At 43.3% G+C, this 16,624-nt stretch overlaps 11 non-coding genes across 11 annotated transcripts; 6 read left to right on the top strand and 5 right to left on the bottom strand.

Annotated features, from left to right (window-relative positions):
• Positions 1 to 453: 453 nt before the first annotated feature.
• On the bottom strand, positions 454 to 525 carry TRNAA-CGC (transfer RNA alanine (anticodon CGC)). The gene has a single exon. It is a non-coding gene; the product is annotated as a tRNA-Ala (tRNA).
• Positions 526 to 1,199: 674 nt separating this feature from the next.
• On the top strand, positions 1,200 to 1,272 carry TRNAM-CAU (transfer RNA methionine (anticodon CAU)). The gene has a single exon. It is a non-coding gene; the product is annotated as a tRNA-Met (tRNA).
• A 2,057-nt stretch (positions 1,273 to 3,329) lies between these two features.
• Positions 3,330 to 3,402, top strand: TRNAM-CAU (transfer RNA methionine (anticodon CAU)). The gene has a single exon. It is a non-coding gene; the product is annotated as a tRNA-Met (tRNA).
• Positions 3,403 to 4,721: 1,319 nt separating this feature from the next.
• Positions 4,722 to 4,793, bottom strand: TRNAA-CGC (transfer RNA alanine (anticodon CGC)). The gene has a single exon. It is a non-coding gene; the product is annotated as a tRNA-Ala (tRNA).
• Positions 4,794 to 6,859: 2,066 nt separating this feature from the next.
• On the bottom strand, positions 6,860 to 6,931 carry TRNAA-CGC (transfer RNA alanine (anticodon CGC)). Its single transcript has one exon. It is a non-coding gene; the product is annotated as a tRNA-Ala (tRNA).
• A 674-nt stretch (positions 6,932 to 7,605) lies between these two features.
• Positions 7,606 to 7,678, top strand: TRNAM-CAU (transfer RNA methionine (anticodon CAU)). Its single transcript has one exon. It is a non-coding gene; the product is annotated as a tRNA-Met (tRNA).
• A 2,057-nt stretch (positions 7,679 to 9,735) lies between these two features.
• Positions 9,736 to 9,808, top strand: TRNAM-CAU (transfer RNA methionine (anticodon CAU)). The gene has a single exon. It is a non-coding gene; the product is annotated as a tRNA-Met (tRNA).
• Positions 9,809 to 11,127: 1,319 nt separating this feature from the next.
• TRNAA-CGC (transfer RNA alanine (anticodon CGC)) lies at positions 11,128 to 11,199 on the bottom strand. Its single transcript has one exon. It is a non-coding gene; the product is annotated as a tRNA-Ala (tRNA).
• Positions 11,200 to 11,873: 674 nt separating this feature from the next.
• TRNAM-CAU (transfer RNA methionine (anticodon CAU)) lies at positions 11,874 to 11,946 on the top strand. The gene has a single exon. It is a non-coding gene; the product is annotated as a tRNA-Met (tRNA).
• A 2,057-nt stretch (positions 11,947 to 14,003) lies between these two features.
• TRNAM-CAU (transfer RNA methionine (anticodon CAU)) lies at positions 14,004 to 14,076 on the top strand. The gene has a single exon. It is a non-coding gene; the product is annotated as a tRNA-Met (tRNA).
• Positions 14,077 to 15,395: 1,319 nt separating this feature from the next.
• On the bottom strand, positions 15,396 to 15,467 carry TRNAA-CGC (transfer RNA alanine (anticodon CGC)). The gene has a single exon. It is a non-coding gene; the product is annotated as a tRNA-Ala (tRNA).
• Positions 15,468 to 16,624: the final 1,157 nt, after the last annotated feature.

Genomic DNA, 16,624 nt, shown 5'->3' with positions numbered 1-16,624 from the left:
GAACATGAAGGAAAGGACAGAAAGTTAGGAGAGTCATTACTCCGTACGGAGCATGTAGAACATGCATTTTTAATGCTTCTGTGAAAGGAACTGGAAAAGCAAAACCAGTAGATTAATGGACCATTCAGAAGTGATTAGGATGAAGAAAACATTCAGTTTTTCTTAAACCTTCTGGTAAGAGTCTCGGGTTTAGAGGAAGAATTCAAATAAATGACCAAGACAGCTGTGCCCGTTTTCTATACTAAGAATGCCAAGATAAATCACCACTTTGGTTTCTTATGGAATCAAGATTATTTTTTTCTATAAACACGGGAAATGAGATAGCCCCATTTCAAAAGGTTTTGCAAGGCGAAGAAAGTGGGGTTCTGGCACCAGCTGCATGACATCTCACTTCCTTACTCATGATGCCAGCCTAGCTATCTGTCAAAAGGCAAGATTAGCATGGCGAAAAGCTGGAGATGCTGGGGATTGAACCCGGGGCCTCATACATGCGAAGCATGCGCTCTACCACTGAGCTACATCCCCACATCCTGTAGGGGGTGGTTTTGCTCTACGCATGGAAACCTGGAATTCTATTGAATGTACATTCACCACATATGACACTGGAATGGGAAGCGTCAGGTGTGGAATTCCACATGACTTACAGCTGGATTTTCTAGCACCGTTTTTTATGGAATAAGGTTGACTCTAGAATGAATAATTCCCCACACACAACAGCTAGATGCAATCTGAAAAAGCCAGAGTATTCAAGGCAACTGGTTCAGGATACATCAAAGAAGGATATGGTTGAGTGCTGCTTCCACATCTTGTGAGATGACTTAAGGTAGCCCTGCTCTTTTTGCAGGACACACAGCTATGTTACATTAGCAAGTAAAGCGTTGAGATCTAGATGCATCTACGGCTAGGGGCGGCATGTTAATTCTGGGTTTTAGTCCATTTCATTCTCAGTTATGTGGGGGAAAAAATGGCACGATCTTTCTTAGAGAGGTGAATGGTATGCCCTGATTTCTTTTGCATCTCTAAATGTATGGGGTGTGGGTTTAATCACTGGGAAAGAGCAGTCTTCTGACCATTATAACTGCAGACAATTTTAATCCAGCGAGGCAACCGTACTGTATTGATATTCCAACATGAGAACAGCATTTTTGCTACCTTCCCTCTTCATGGTGTGTAGACGCATTTGTTAGCGGTTTCAAGCAGCCTTCTTAGCGCAGTAGGCAGCGCGTCAGTCTCATAATCTGAAGGTCCTGAGTTCCATCCTCAGAGAGGGCATTGCAGTGTTTCTTTTGTCAAGAGAAACATCTCAGATTTTCTCCAAATCTGTAAGCTATTACTCCACATCGCATCTTGCTCAGTTTTAAGGAGTTGGTGTCTTTCTAGATTCCCTCTTTCATATCCATGGCCACTCTCATTGTAGGTGAGTTTTAGCTGGGTCGGCTGCCGAAACATCTACCTTGGTACAATGAAACTGGAAGTCTTCCAAGTGCCTTCATATATTTAGTCAAGGCTTTGGAATGAATTCTGATCTGCAGGTCCTTGTTTACTTCTCTTCCAACATCCCTCAGAAATGACTATGTGGTCAATTTCATTGGAAAGCAGAAGAAGTCTACCCTTCTGTCCTAGCATTTATTTGGAGCTAGGGAAATGTTTCTCAATCAGAGGGGCACATAATGTTTTAACAAGAGGTAAAGCAGCTATGGAAAACAAAAAAGGGGAAACTCCTCCAAGCTGGATTTGAACCAGCGACCTAAGGATTTCTGTTTCTCCACTACAGTCCTCCGCTCTCCCAACTGAGCTATCGGAGGATTGGGCAGTACAGCTTTCCATGCTGCATTCATCTTTCTTTCAATAATGGTTGCGGCGGGAGTGGGGTGGGAGTACTGCAGTCTAATCTTGAAAATCATGAATATGACCTGCAGCTTGCTCTACAAATTGCCACTTCCTATAGTGCATTCTTAGCTACATCTTATCACCATAAAGGGGGATTGCTTACCTACCTAAATGTGCTGTGCTGGCGTGAAGGAAAGCAGGGGACCTAGAATTAGAAATCCTACAGAAAGGAGTTTTCCTGAAAGGGCATGGGGCCGAAGAATCCACAGCCCTTTGGAGGCATTTCTGGCAAAAGGATGACAGCATGGGAACATGAAGGAAAGGACAGAAAGTTAGGAGAGTCATTACTCCGTACGGAGCATGAAGAACATGCATTTTTAATGCTTCTGTGAAAGGAACTGGAAAAGCAAAACCAGTAGATTAATGGACCATTCAGAAGTGATTAGGATGAAGAAAACATTCAGTTTTTCTTAAACCTTCTGGTAAGAGTCTCGGGTTTAGAGGAAGAATTCAAATAAATGACCAAGACAGCTGTGCCCGTTTTCTATACTAAGAATGCCAAGATAAATCACCACTTTGGTTTCTTATGGAATCAAGATTATTTTTTTCTATAAACACGGGAAATGAGATAGCCCCATTTCAAAAGGTTTTGCAAGGCGAAGAAAGTGGGGTTCTGGCACCAGCTGCATGGCATCTCACTTCCTTACTCATGATGCCAGCCTAGCTATCTGTCAAAAGGCAAGATTAGCATGGCAAAAAGCTGGAGATGCCGGGGATTGAACCTGGGGCCTCATACATGCGAAGCATGCGCTCTACCACTGAGCTACATCCCGTAGGGGGTGGTTTTGCTCTACGCATGGAAACCTGGAATTCTATTGAATGTACATTCACCACATATGACACTGGAATGGGAAGCGTCAGGTGTGGAATTCCACATGACTTACAGCTGGATTTTCTAGCACCGTTTTTTATGGAATAAGGTTGACTCTAGAATGAATAATTCCCCACACACAACAGCTAGATGCAATCTGAAAAAGCCAGAGTATTCAAGGCAACTGGTTCAGGATACATCAAAGAAGGATATGGTTGAGTGCTGCTTCCACATCTTGTGAGATGACTTAAGGTATCCCTGCTCTTTTTGCAGGACACACAGCTATGTTACATTAGCAAGTAAAGCGTTGAGATCTAGATGCATCTACGGCTAGGGGCGGCATGTTAATTCTGGGTTTTAGTCCATTTCATTCTCAGTTATGTGGGGGAAAAAATGGCACGATCTTTCTTAGAGAGGTGAATGGTATGCCCTGATTTCTTTTGCATCTCTAAATGTATGGGGTGTGGGTTTAATCACTGGGAAAGAGCAGTCTTCTGACCATTATAACTGCAGACGATTTTAATCCAGCGAGGCAACCGTACTGTATTGATATTCCAACATGAGAACAGCATTTTTGCTACCTTCCCTCTTCATGGTGTGTAGACGCATTTGTTAGCGGTTTCAAGCAGCCTTCTTAGCGCAGTAGGCAGCGCGTCAGTCTCATAATCTGAAGGTCCTGAGTTCCATCCTCAGAGAGGGCATTGCAGTGTTTCTTTTGTCAAGAGAAACATCTCAGATTTTCTCCAAATCTGTAAGCTATTACTCCACATCGCATCTTGCTCAGTTTTAAGGAGTTGGTGTCTTTCTAGATTCCCTCTTTCATATCCATGGCCACTCTCATTGTAGGTGAGTTTTAGCTGGGTCGGCTGCCGAAACATCTACCTTGGTACAATGAAACTGGAAGTCTTCCAAGTGCCTTCATATATTTAGTCAAGGCTTTGGAATGAATTCTGATCTGCAGGTCCTTGTTTACTTCTCTTCCAACATCCCTCAGAAATGACTATGTGGTCAATTTCATTGGAAAGCAGAAGAAGTCTACCCTTCTGTCCTAGCATTTATTTGGAGCTAGGGAAATGTTTCTCAATCAGAGGGGCACATAATGTTTTAACAAGAGGAAAAGCAGCTATGGAAAACAAAAAAGGGGAAACTCCTCCAAGCTGGATTTGAACCAACGACCTAAGGATTTCTGTTTCTCCACTACAGTCCTCCGCTCTCCAAACTGAGCTATCGGAGGATTGGGCAGTACATCTTTCCATGCTGCATTCATCTTTCTTTCAATAATGGTTGCGGCGGGAGTGGGGTGGGAGTACTGCAGTCTAATCTTGAAAATCATGAATATGACCTGCAACTTGCTCTACAAATTGCCACTTCCTAGAGTGCATTCTCAGCTACATCTTATCACCATAAAGGGGGATTGCTTACCTACCTAAATGTGCTGTGCTGGCGTGAAGGAAAGCAGGGGACCTAGAATTAGAAATCCTACAGAAAGGAGTTTTCCTGAAAGGGCATGGGGCCGAAGAATCCACAGCCCTTTGGAGGCATTTCTGGCAAAAGGATGACAGCATGGGAACATGAAGGAAAGGACAGAAAGTTAGGAGAGTCATTACTCCGTACGGAGCATGAAGAACATGCATTTTTAATGCTTCTGTGAAAGGAACTGGAAAAGCAAAACCAGTAGATTAATGGACCATTCAGAAGTGATTAGGATGAAGAAAACATTCAGTTTTTCTTAAACCTTCTGGTAAGAGTCTCGGGTTTAGAGGAAGAATTCAAATAAATGACCAAGACAGCTGTGCCCGTTTTCTATACTAAGAATGCCAAGATAAATCACCACTTTGGTTTCTTATGGAATCAAGATTATTTTTTTCTATAAACACGGGAAATGAGATAGCCCCATTTCAAAAGGTTTTGCAAGGCGAAGAAAGTGGGGTTCTGGCACCAGCTGCATGACATCTCACTTCCTTACTCATGATGCCAGCCTAGCTATCTGTCAAAAGGCAAGATTAGCATGGCGAAAAGCTGGAGATGCCGGGGATTGAACCCGGGGCCTCATACATGCGAAGCATGCGCTCTACCACTGAGCTACATCCCCACATCCTGTAGGGGGTGGTTTTGCTCTACGCATGGAAACCTGGAATTCTATTGAATGTACATTCACCACATATGACACTGGAATGGGAAGCGTCAGGTGTGGAATTCCACATGACTTACAGCTGGATTTTCTAGCACCGTTTTTTATGGAATAAGGTTGACTCTAGAATGAATAATTCCCCACACACAACAGCTAGATGCAATCTGAAAAAGCCAGAGTATTCAAGGCAACTGGTTCAGGATACATCAAAGAAGGATATGGTTGAGTGCTGCTTCCACATCTTGTGAGATGACTTAAGGTAGCCGTGCTCTTTTTGCAGGACACACAGCTATGTTACATTAGCAAGTAAAGCGTTGAGATCTAGATGCATCTACGGCTAGGGGCGGCATGTTAATTCTGGGTTTTAGTCCATTTCATTCTCAGTTATGTGGGGGAAAAAATGGCACGATCTTTCTTAGAGAGGTGAATGGTATGCCCTGATTTCTTTTGCATCTCTAAATGTATGGGGTGTGGGTTTAATCACTGGGAAAGAGCAGTATTCTGACCATTATAACTGCAGACGATTTTAATCCAGCGAGGCAACCGTACTGTATTGATATTCCAACATGAGAACAGCATTTTTGCTACCTTCCCTCTTCATGGTGTGTAGACGCATTTGTTAGCGGTTTCAAGCAGCCTTCTTAGCGCAGTAGGCAGCGCGTCAGTCTCATGATCTGAAGGTCCTGAGTTCCATCCTCAGAGAGGGCATTGCAGTGTTTCTTTTGTCAAGAGAAACATCTCAGATTTTCTCCAAATCTGTAAGCTATTACTCCACATCACATCTTGCTCAGTTTTAAGGAGTTGGTGTCTTTCTAGATTCCCTCTTTCATATCCATGGCCACTCTCATTGTAGGTGAGTTTTAGCTGGGTCGGCTGCCGAAACATCTACCTTGGTACAATGAAACTGGAAGTCTTCCAAGTGCCTTCATATATTTAGTCAAGGCTTTGGAATGAATTCTGATCTGCAGGTCCTTGTTTACTTCTCTTACAACATCCCTCAGAAATGACTATGTGGTCAATTTCATTGGAAAGCAGAAGAAGTCTACCCTTCTGTCCTAGCATTTATTTGGAGCTAGGGAAATGTTTCTCAATCAGGGGGGCACATAATGTTTTAACAAGAGAGTAAGCAGCTATGGAAAAGAAAAAAGGGGAAACTCCTCCAAGCCGGATTAGAACCAGCAACCTAAGGATTTCTGTTTCTCCACTACAGTCCTCCTCTCTCCCAACTGAGATATCGGAGGATTTGGCAGTACAGCTTTCCATGCTGCATTCATCTTTCTTTCAATAATGGTTGCGGCGGGAGTGGGGTGGGAGTACTGCAGTCTAATCTTGAAAATCATGAATATGACCTGCAGCTTGCTCTACAAATTGCCACTTCCCAGAGTGCATTCTCAGCTACATCTTATCACCATAAAGGGGGATTGCTTACCTACCTAAATGTGCTGTGCTGGCGTGAAGGAAAGCAGGGGACCTAGAATTAGAAATCCTACAGAAAGGAGTTTTCCTGAAAGGGCATGGGGCCGAAGAATCCACAGCCCTTTGGAGGCATTTCTGGCAAAAGGATGACAGCATGGGAACATGAAGGAAAGGACAGAAAGTTAGGAGAGTCATTACTCCGTACGGAGCATGAAGAACATGCATTTTTAATGCTTCTGTGAAAGGAACTGGAAAAGCAAAACCAGTAGATTAATGGACCATTCAGAAGTGATTAGGATGAAGAAAACATTCAGTTTTTCTTAAACCTTCTGGTAAGAGTCTCGGGTTTAGAGGAAGAATTCAAATAAATGACCAAGACAGCTGTGCCCGTTTTCTATACTAAGAATGCCAAGATAAATCACCACTTTGGTTTCTTATGGAATCAAGATTATTTTTTTCTATAAACACGGGAAATGAGATAGCCCCATTTCAAAAGGTTTTGCAAGGCGAAGAAAGTGGGGTTCTGGCACCAGCTGCATGACATCTCACTTCCTTACTCATGATGCCAGCCTAGCTATCTGTCAAAAGGCAAGATTAGCATGGCGAAAAGCTGGAGATGCTGGGGATTGAACCCGGGGCCTCATACATGCGAAGCATGCGCTCTACCACTGAGCTACATCCCCACATCCTGTAGGGGGTGGTTTTGCTCTACGCATGGAAACCTGGAATTCTATTGAATGTACATTCACCACATATGACACTGGAATGGGAAGCGTCAGGTGTGGAATTCCACATGACTTACAGCTGGATTTTCTAGCACCGTTTTTTATGGAATAAGGTTGACTCTAGAATGAATAATTCCCCACACACAACAGCTAGATGCAATCTGAAAAAGCCAGAGTATTCAAGGCAACTGGTTCAGGATACATCAAAGAAGGATATGGTTGAGTGCTGCTTCCACATCTTGTGAGATGACTTAAGGTAGCCCTGCTCTTTTTGCAGGACACACAGCTATGTTACATTAGCAAGTAAAGCGTTGAGATCTAGATGCATCTACGGCTAGGGGCGGCATGTTAATTCTGGGTTTTAGTCCATTTCATTCTCAGTTATGTGGGGGAAAAAATGGCACGATCTTTCTTAGAGAGGTGAATGGTATGCCCTGATTTCTTTTGCATCTCTAAATGTATGGGGTGTGGGTTTAATCACTGGGAAAGAGCAGGCTTCTGACCATTATAACTGCAGACAATTTTAATCCAGCGAGGCAACCGTACTGTATTGATATTCCAACATGAGAACAGCATTTTTGCTACCTTCCCTCTTCATGGTGTGTAGACGCATTTGTTAGCGGTTTCAAGCAGCCTTCTTAGCGCAGTAGGCAGCGCGTCAGTCTCATAATCTGAAGGTCCTGAGTTCCATCCTCAGAGAGGGCATTGCAGTGTTTCTTTTGTCAAGAGAAACATCTCAGATTTTCTCCAAATCTGTAAGCTATTACTCCACATCGCATCTTGCTCAGTTTTAAGGAGTTGGTGTCTTTCTAGATTCCCTCTTTCATATCCATGGCCACTCTCATTGTAGGTGAGTTTTAGCTGGGTCGGCTGCCGAAACATCTACCTTGGTACAATGAAACTGGAAGTCTTCCAAGTGCCTTCATATATTTAGTCAAGGCTTTGGAATGAATTCTGATCTGCAGGTCCTTGTTTACTTCTCTTCCAACATCCCTCAGAAATGACTATGTGGTCAATTTCATTGGAAAGCAGAAGAAGTCTACCCTTCTGTCCTAGCATTTATTTGGAGCTAGGGAAATGTTTCTCAATCAGAGGGGCACATAATGTTTTAACAAGAGGTAAAGCAGCTATGGAAAACAAAAAAGGGGAAACTCCTCCAAGCTGGATTTGAACCAGCGACCTAAGGATTTCTGTTTCTCCACTACAGTCCTCCGCTCTCCCAACTGAGCTATCGGAGGATTGGGCAGTACAGCTTTCCATGCTGCATTCATCTTTCTTTCAATAATGGTTGCGGCGGGAGTGGGGTGGGAGTACTGCAGTCTAATCTTGAAAATCATGAATATGACCTGCAGCTTGCTCTACAAATTGCCACTTCCTATAGTGCATTCTTAGCTACATCTTATCACCATAAAGGGGGATTGCTTACCTACCTAAATGTGCTGTGCTGGCGTGAAGGAAAGCAGGGGACCTAGAATTAGAAATCCTACAGAAAGGAGTTTTCCTGAAAGGGCATGGGGCCGAAGAATCCACAGCCCTTTGGAGGCATTTCTGGCAAAAGGATGACAGCATGGGAACATGAAGGAAAGGACAGAAAGTTAGGAGAGTCATTACTCCGTACGGAGCATGAAGAACATGCATTTTTAATGCTTCTGTGAAAGGAACTGGAAAAGCAAAACCAGTAGATTAATGGACCATTCAGAAGTGATTAGGATGAAGAAAACATTCAGTTTTTCTTAAACCTTCTGGTAAGAGTCTCGGGTTTAGAGGAAGAATTCAAATAAATGACCAAGACAGCTGTGCCCGTTTTCTATACTAAGAATGCCAAGATAAATCACCACTTTGGTTTCTTATGGAATCAAGATTATTTTTTTCTATAAACACGGGAAATGAGATAGCCCCATTTCAAAAGGTTTTGCAAGGCGAAGAAAGTGGGGTTCTGGCACCAGCTGCATGGCATCTCACTTCCTTACTCATGATGCCAGCCTAGCTATCTGTCAAAAGGCAAGATTAGCATGGCAAAAAGCTGGAGATGCCGGGGATTGAACCTGGGGCCTCATACATGCGAAGCATGCGCTCTACCACTGAGCTACATCCCGTAGGGGGTGGTTTTGCTCTACGCATGGAAACCTGGAATTCTATTGAATGTACATTCACCACATATGACACTGGAATGGGAAGCGTCAGGTGTGGAATTCCACATGACTTACAGCTGGATTTTCTAGCACCGTTTTTTATGGAATAAGGTTGACTCTAGAATGAATAATTCCCCACACACAACAGCTAGATGCAATCTGAAAAAGCCAGAGTATTCAAGGCAACTGGTTCAGGATACATCAAAGAAGGATATGGTTGAGTGCTGCTTCCACATCTTGTGAGATGACTTAAGGTATCCCTGCTCTTTTTGCAGGACACACAGCTATGTTACATTAGCAAGTAAAGCGTTGAGATCTAGATGCATCTACGGCTAGGGGCGGCATGTTAATTCTGGGTTTTAGTCCATTTCATTCTCAGTTATGTGGGGGAAAAAATGGCACGATCTTTCTTAGAGAGGTGAATGGTATGCCCTGATTTCTTTTGCATCTCTAAATGTATGGGGTGTGGGTTTAATCACTGGGAAAGAGCAGTCTTCTGACCATTATAACTGCAGACGATTTTAATCCAGCGAGGCAACCGTACTGTATTGATATTCCAACATGAGAACAGCATTTTTGCTACCTTCCCTCTTCATGGTGTGTAGACGCATTTGTTAGCGGTTTCAAGCAGCCTTCTTAGCGCAGTAGGCAGCGCGTCAGTCTCATAATCTGAAGGTCCTGAGTTCCATCCTCAGAGAGGGCATTGCAGTGTTTCTTTTGTCAAGAGAAACATCTCAGATTTTCTCCAAATCTGTAAGCTATTACTCCACATCGCATCTTGCTCAGTTTTAAGGAGTTGGTGTCTTTCTAGATTCCCTCTTTCATATCCATGGCCACTCTCATTGTAGGTGAGTTTTAGCTGGGTCGGCTGCCGAAACATCTACCTTGGTACAATGAAACTGGAAGTCTTCCAAGTGCCTTCATATATTTAGTCAAGGCTTTGGAATGAATTCTGATCTGCAGGTCCTTGTTTACTTCTCTTCCAACATCCCTCAGAAATGACTATGTGGTCAATTTCATTGGAAAGCAGAAGAAGTCTACCCTTCTGTCCTAGCATTTATTTGGAGCTAGGGAAATGTTTCTCAATCAGAGGGGCACATAATGTTTTAACAAGAGGAAAAGCAGCTATGGAAAACAAAAAAGGGGAAACTCCTCCAAGCTGGATTTGAACCAACGACCTAAGGATTTCTGTTTCTCCACTACAGTCCTCCGCTCTCCCAACTGAGCTATCGGAGGATTGGGCAGTACATCTTTCCATGCTGCATTCATCTTTCTTTCAATAATGGTTGCGGCGGGAGTGGGGTGGGAGTACTGCAGTCTAATCTTGAAAATCATGAATATGACCTGCAACTTGCTCTACAAATTGCCACTTCCTAGAGTGCATTCTCAGCTACATCTTATCACCATAAAGGGGGATTGCTTACCTACCTAAATGTGCTGTGCTGGCGTGAAGGAAAGCAGGGGACCTAGAATTAGAAATCCTACAGAAAGGAGTTTTCCTGAAAGGGCATGGGGCCGAAGAATCCACAGCCCTTTGGAGGCATTTCTGGCAAAAGGATGACAGCATGGGAACATGAAGGAAAGGACAGAAAGTTAGGAGAGTCATTACTCCGTACGGAGCATGAAGAACATGCATTTTTAATGCTTCTGTGAAAGGAACTGGAAAAGCAAAACCAGTAGATTAATGGACCATTCAGAAGTGATTAGGATGAAGAAAACATTCAGTTTTTCTTAAACCTTCTGGTAAGAGTCTCGGGTTTAGAGGAAGAATTCAAATAAATGACCAAGACAGCTGTGCCCGTTTTCTATACTAAGAATGCCAAGATAAATCACCACTTTGGTTTCTTATGGAATCAAGATTATTTTTTTCTATAAACACGGGAAATGAGATAGCCCCATTTCAAAAGGTTTTGCAAGGCGAAGAAAGTGGGGTTCTGGCACCAGCTGCATGACATCTCACTTCCTTACTCATGATGCCAGCCTAGCTATCTGTCAAAAGGCAAGATTAGCATGGCGAAAAGCTGGAGATGCTGGGGATTGAACCCGGGGCCTCAAACATGCGAAGCATGCGCTCTACCACTGAGCTACATCCCCACATCCTGTAGGGGGTGGTTTTGCTCTACGCATGGAAACCTGGAATTCTATTGAATGTACATTCACCACATATGACACTGGAATGGGAAGCGTCAGGTGTGGAATTCCACATGACTTACAGCTGGATTTTCTAGCACCGTTTTTTATGGAATAAGGTTGACTCTAGAATGAATAATTCCCCACACACAACAGCTAGATGCAATCTGAAAAAGCCAGAGTATTCAAGGCAACTGGTTCAGGATACATCAAAGAAGGATATGGTTGAGTGCTGCTTCCACATCTTGTGAGATGACTTAAGGTAGCCCTGCTCTTTTTGCAGGACACACAGCTATGTTACATTAGCAAGTAAAGCGTTGAGATCTAGATGCATCTACGGCTAGGGGCGGCATGTTAATTCTGGGTTTTAGTCCATTTCATTCTCAGTTATGTGGGGGAAAAAATGGCACGATCTTTCTTAGAGAGGTGAATGGTATGCCCTGATTTCTTTTGCATCTCTAAATGTATGGGGTGTGGGTTTAATCACTGGGAAAGAGCAGTCTTCTGACCATTATAACTGCAGACAATTTTAATCCAGCGAGGCAACCGTACTGTATTGATATTCCAACATGAGAACAGCATTTTTGCTACCTTCCCTCTTCATGGTGTGTAGACGCATTTGTTAGCGGTTTCAAGCAGCCTTCTTAGCGCAGTAGGCAGCGCGTCAGTCTCATAATCTGAAGGTCCTGAGTTCCATCCTCAGAGAGGGCATTGCAGTGTTTCTTTTGTCAAGAGAAACATCTCAGATTTTCTCCAAATCTGTAAGCTATTACTCCACATCGCATCTTGCTCAGTTTTAAGGAGTTGGTGTCTTTCTAGATTCCCTCTTTCATATCCATGGCCACTCTCATTGTAGGTGAGTTTTAGCTGGGTCGGCTGCCGAAACATCTACCTTGGTACAATGAAACTGGAAGTCTTCCAAGTGCCTTCATATATTTAGTCAAGGCTTTGGAATGAATTCTGATCTGCAGGTCCTTGTTTACTTCTCTTCCAACATCCCTCAGAAATGACTATGTGGTCAATTTCATTGGAAAGCAGAAGAAGTCTACCCTTCTGTCCTAGCATTTATTTGGAGCTAGGGAAATGTTTCTCAATCAGAGGGGCACATAATGTTTTAACAAGAGGTAAAGCAGCTATGGAAAACAAAAAAGGGGAAACTCCTCCAAGCTGGATTTGAACCAGCGACCTAAGGATTTCTGTTTCTCCACTACAGTCCTCCGCTCTCCCAACTGAGCTATCGGAGGATTGGGCAGTACAGCTTTCCATGCTGCATTCATCTTTCTTTCAATAATGGTTGCGGCGGGAGTGGGGTGGGAGTACTGCAGTCTAATCTTGAAAATCATGAATATGACCTGCAGCTTGCTCTACAAATTGCCACTTCCTATAGTGCATTCTTAGCTACATCTTATCACCATAAAGGGGGATTGCTTACCTACCTAAATGTGCTGTGCTGGCGTGAAGGAAAGCAGGGGACCTAGAATTAGAAATCCTACAGAAAGGAGTTTTCCTGAAAGGGCATGGGGCCGAAGAATCCACAGCCCTTTGGAGGCATTTCTGGCAAAAGGATGACAGCATGGGAACATGAAGGAAAGGACAGAAAGTTAGGAGAGTCATTACTCCGTACGGAGCATGAAGAACATGCATTTTTAATGCTTCTGTGAAAGGAACTGGAAAAGCAAAACCAGTAGATTAATGGACCATTCAGAAGTGATTAGGATGAAGAAAACATTCAGTTTTTCTTAAACCTTCTGGTAAGAGTCTCGGGTTTAGAGGAAGAATTCAAATAAATGACCAAGACAGCTGTGCCCGTTTTCTATACTAAGAATGCCAAGATAAATCACCACTTTGGTTTCTTATGGAATCAAGATTATTTTTTTCTATAAACACGGGAAATGAGATAGCCCCATTTCAAAAGGTTTTGCAAGGCGAAGAAAGTGGGGTTCTGGCACCAGCTGCATGGCATCTCACTTCCTTACTCATGATGCCAGCCTAGCTATCTGTCAAAAGGCAAGATTAGCATGGCAAAAAGCTGGAGATGCCGGGGATTGAACCTGGGGCCTCATACATGCGAAGCATGCGCTCTACCACTGAGCTACATCCCGTAGGGGGTGGTTTTGCTCTACGCATGGAAACCTGGAATTCTATTGAATGTACATTCACCACATATGACACTGGAATGGGAAGCGTCAGGTGTGGAATTCCACATGACTTACAGCTGGATTTTCTAGCACCGTTTTTTATGGAATAAGGTTGACTCTAGAATGAATAATTCCCCACACACAACAGCTAGATGCAATCTGAAAAAGCCAGAGTATTCAAGGCAACTGGTTCAGGATACATCAAAGAAGGATATGGTTGAGTGCTGCTTCCACATCTTGTGAGATGACTTAAGGTATCCCTGCTCTTTTTGCAGGACACACAGCTATGTTACATTAGCAAGTAAAGCGTTGAGATCTAGATGCATCTACGGCTAGGGGCGGCATGTTAATTCTGGGTTTTAGTCCATTTCATTCTCAGTTATGTGGGGGAAAAAATGGCACGATCTTTCTTAGAGAGGTGAATGGTATGCCCTGATTTCTTTTGCATCTCTAAATGTATGGGGTGTGGGTTTAATCACTGGGAAAGAGCAGTCTTCTGACCATTATAACTGCAGACGATTTTAATCCAGCGAGGCAACCGTACTGTATTGATATTCCAACATGAGAACAGCATTTTTGCTACCTTCCCTCTTCATGGTGTGTAGACGCATTTGTTAGCGGTTTCAAGCAGCCTTCTTAGCGCAGTAGGCAGCGCGTCAGTCTCATAATCTGAAGGTCCTGAGTTCCATCCTCAGAGAGGGCATTGCAGTGTTTCTTTTGTCAAGAGAAACATCTCAGATTTTCTCCAAATCTGTAAGCTATTACTCCACATCGCATCTTGCTCAGTTTTAAGGAGTTGGTGTCTTTCTAGATTCCCTCTTTCATATCCATGGCCACTCTCATTGTAGGTGAGTTTTAGCTGGGTCGGCTGCCGAAACATCTACCTTGGTACAATGAAACTGGAAGTCTTCCAAGTGCCTTCATATATTTAGTCAAGGCTTTGGAATGAATTCTGATCTGCAGGTCCTTGTTTACTTCTCTTCCAACATCCCTCAGAAATGACTATGTGGTCAATTTCATTGGAAAGCAGAAGAAGTCTACCCTTCTGTCCTAGCATTTATTTGGAGCTAGGGAAATGTTTCTCAATCAGAGGGGCACATAATGTTTTAACAAGAGGAAAAGCAGCTATGGAAAACAAAAAAGGGGAAACTCCTCCAAGCTGGATTTGAACCAACGACCTAAGGATTTCTGTTTCTCCACTACAGTCCTCCGCTCTCCAAACTGAGCTATCGGAGGATTGGGCAGTACATCTTTCCATGCTGCATTCATCTTTCTTTCAATAATGGTTGCGGCGGGAGTGGGGTGGGAGTACTGCAGTCTAATCTTGAAAATCATGAATATGACCTGCAACTTGCTCTACAAATTGCCACTTCCTAGAGTGCATTCTCAGCTACATCTTATCACCATAAAGGGGGATTGCTTACCTACCTAAATGTGCTGTGCTGGCGTGAAGGAAAGCAGGGGACCTAGAATTAGAAATCCTACAGAAAGGAGTTTTCCTGAAAGGGCATGGGGCCGAAGAATCCACAGCCCTTTGGAGGCATTTCTGGCAAAAGGATGACAGCATGGGAACATGAAGGAAAGGACAGAAAGTTAGGAGAGTCATTACTCCGTACGGAGCATGAAGAACATGCATTTTTAATGCTTCTGTGAAAGGAACTGGAAAAGCAAAACCAGTAGATTAATGGACCATTCAGAAGTGATTAGGATGAAGAAAACATTCAGTTTTTCTTAAACCTTCTGGTAAGAGTCTCGGGTTTAGAGGAAGAATTCAAATAAATGACCAAGACAGCTGTGCCCGTTTTCTATACTAAGAATGCCAAGATAAATCACCACTTTGGTTTCTTATGGAATCAAGATTATTTTTTTCTATAAACACGGGAAATGAGATAGCCCCATTTCAAAAGGTTTTGCAAGGCGAAGAAAGTGGGGTTCTGGCACCAGCTGCATGACATCTCACTTCCTTACTCATGATGCCAGCCTAGCTATCTGTCAAAAGGCAAGATTAGCATGGCGAAAAGCTGGAGATGCCGGGGATTGAACCCGGGGCCTCATACATGCGAAGCATGCGCTCTACCACTGAGCTACATCCCCACATCCTGTAGGGGGTGGTTTTGCTCTACGCATGGAAACCTGGAATTCTATTGAATGTACATTCACCACATATGACACTGGAATGGGAAGCGTCAGGTGTGGAATTCCACATGACTTACAGCTGGATTTTCTAGCACCGTTTTTTATGGAATAAGGTTGACTCTAGAATGAATAATTCCCCACACACAACAGCTAGATGCAATCTGAAAAAGCCAGAGTATTCAAGGCAACTGGTTCAGGATACATCAAAGAAGGATATGGTTGAGTGCTGCTTCCACATCTTGTGAGATGACTTAAGGTAGCCGTGCTCTTTTTGCAGGACACACAGCTATGTTACATTAGCAAGTAAAGCGTTGAGATCTAGATGCATCTACGGCTAGGGGCGGCATGTTAATTCTGGGTTTTAGTCCATTTCATTCTCAGTTATGTGGGGGAAAAAATGGCACGATCTTTCTTAGAGAGGTGAATGGTATGCCCTGATTTCTTTTGCATCTCTAAATGTATGGGGTGTGGGTTTAATCACTGGGAAAGAGCAGTATTCTGACCATTATAACTGCAGACGATTTTAATCCAGCGAGGCAACCGTACTGTATTGATATTCCAACATGAGAACAGCATTTTTGCTACCTTCCCTCTTCATGGTGTGTAGACGCATTTGTTAGCGGTTTCAAGCAGCCTTCTTAGCGCAGTAGGCAGCGCGTCAGTCTCATGATCTGAAGGTCCTGAGTTCCATCCTCAGAGAGGGCATTGCAGTGTTTCTTTTGTCAAGAGAAACATCTCAGATTTTCTCCAAATCTGTAAGCTATTACTCCACATCACATCTTGCTCAGTTTTAAGGAGTTGGTGTCTTTCTAGATTCCCTCTTTCATATCCATGGCCACTCTCATTGTAGGTGAGTTTTAGCTGGGTCGGCTGCCGAAACATCTACCTTGGTACAATGAAACTGGAAGTCTTCCAAGTGCCTTCATATATTTAGTCAAGGCTTTGGAATGAATTCTGATCTGCAGGTCCTTGTTTACTTCTCTTACAACATCCCTCAGAAATGACTATGTGGTCAATTTCATTGGAAAGCAGAAGAAGTCTACCCTTCTGTCCTAGCATTTATTTGGAGCTAGGGAAATGTTTCTCAATCAGGGGGGCACATAATGTTTTAACAA

This window comes from Pleurodeles waltl, unplaced genomic scaffold (genome assembly GCF_031143425.1).
Source record: "Pleurodeles waltl isolate 20211129_DDA unplaced genomic scaffold, aPleWal1.hap1.20221129 scaffold_488, whole genome shotgun sequence".
Lineage (NCBI taxonomy): Eukaryota > Metazoa > Chordata > Amphibia > Caudata > Salamandridae > Pleurodeles > Pleurodeles waltl.
The sequence above is the reverse complement of the archived record's forward strand: the minus strand, read 5'-3'. Positions and strand labels throughout refer to the sequence as shown.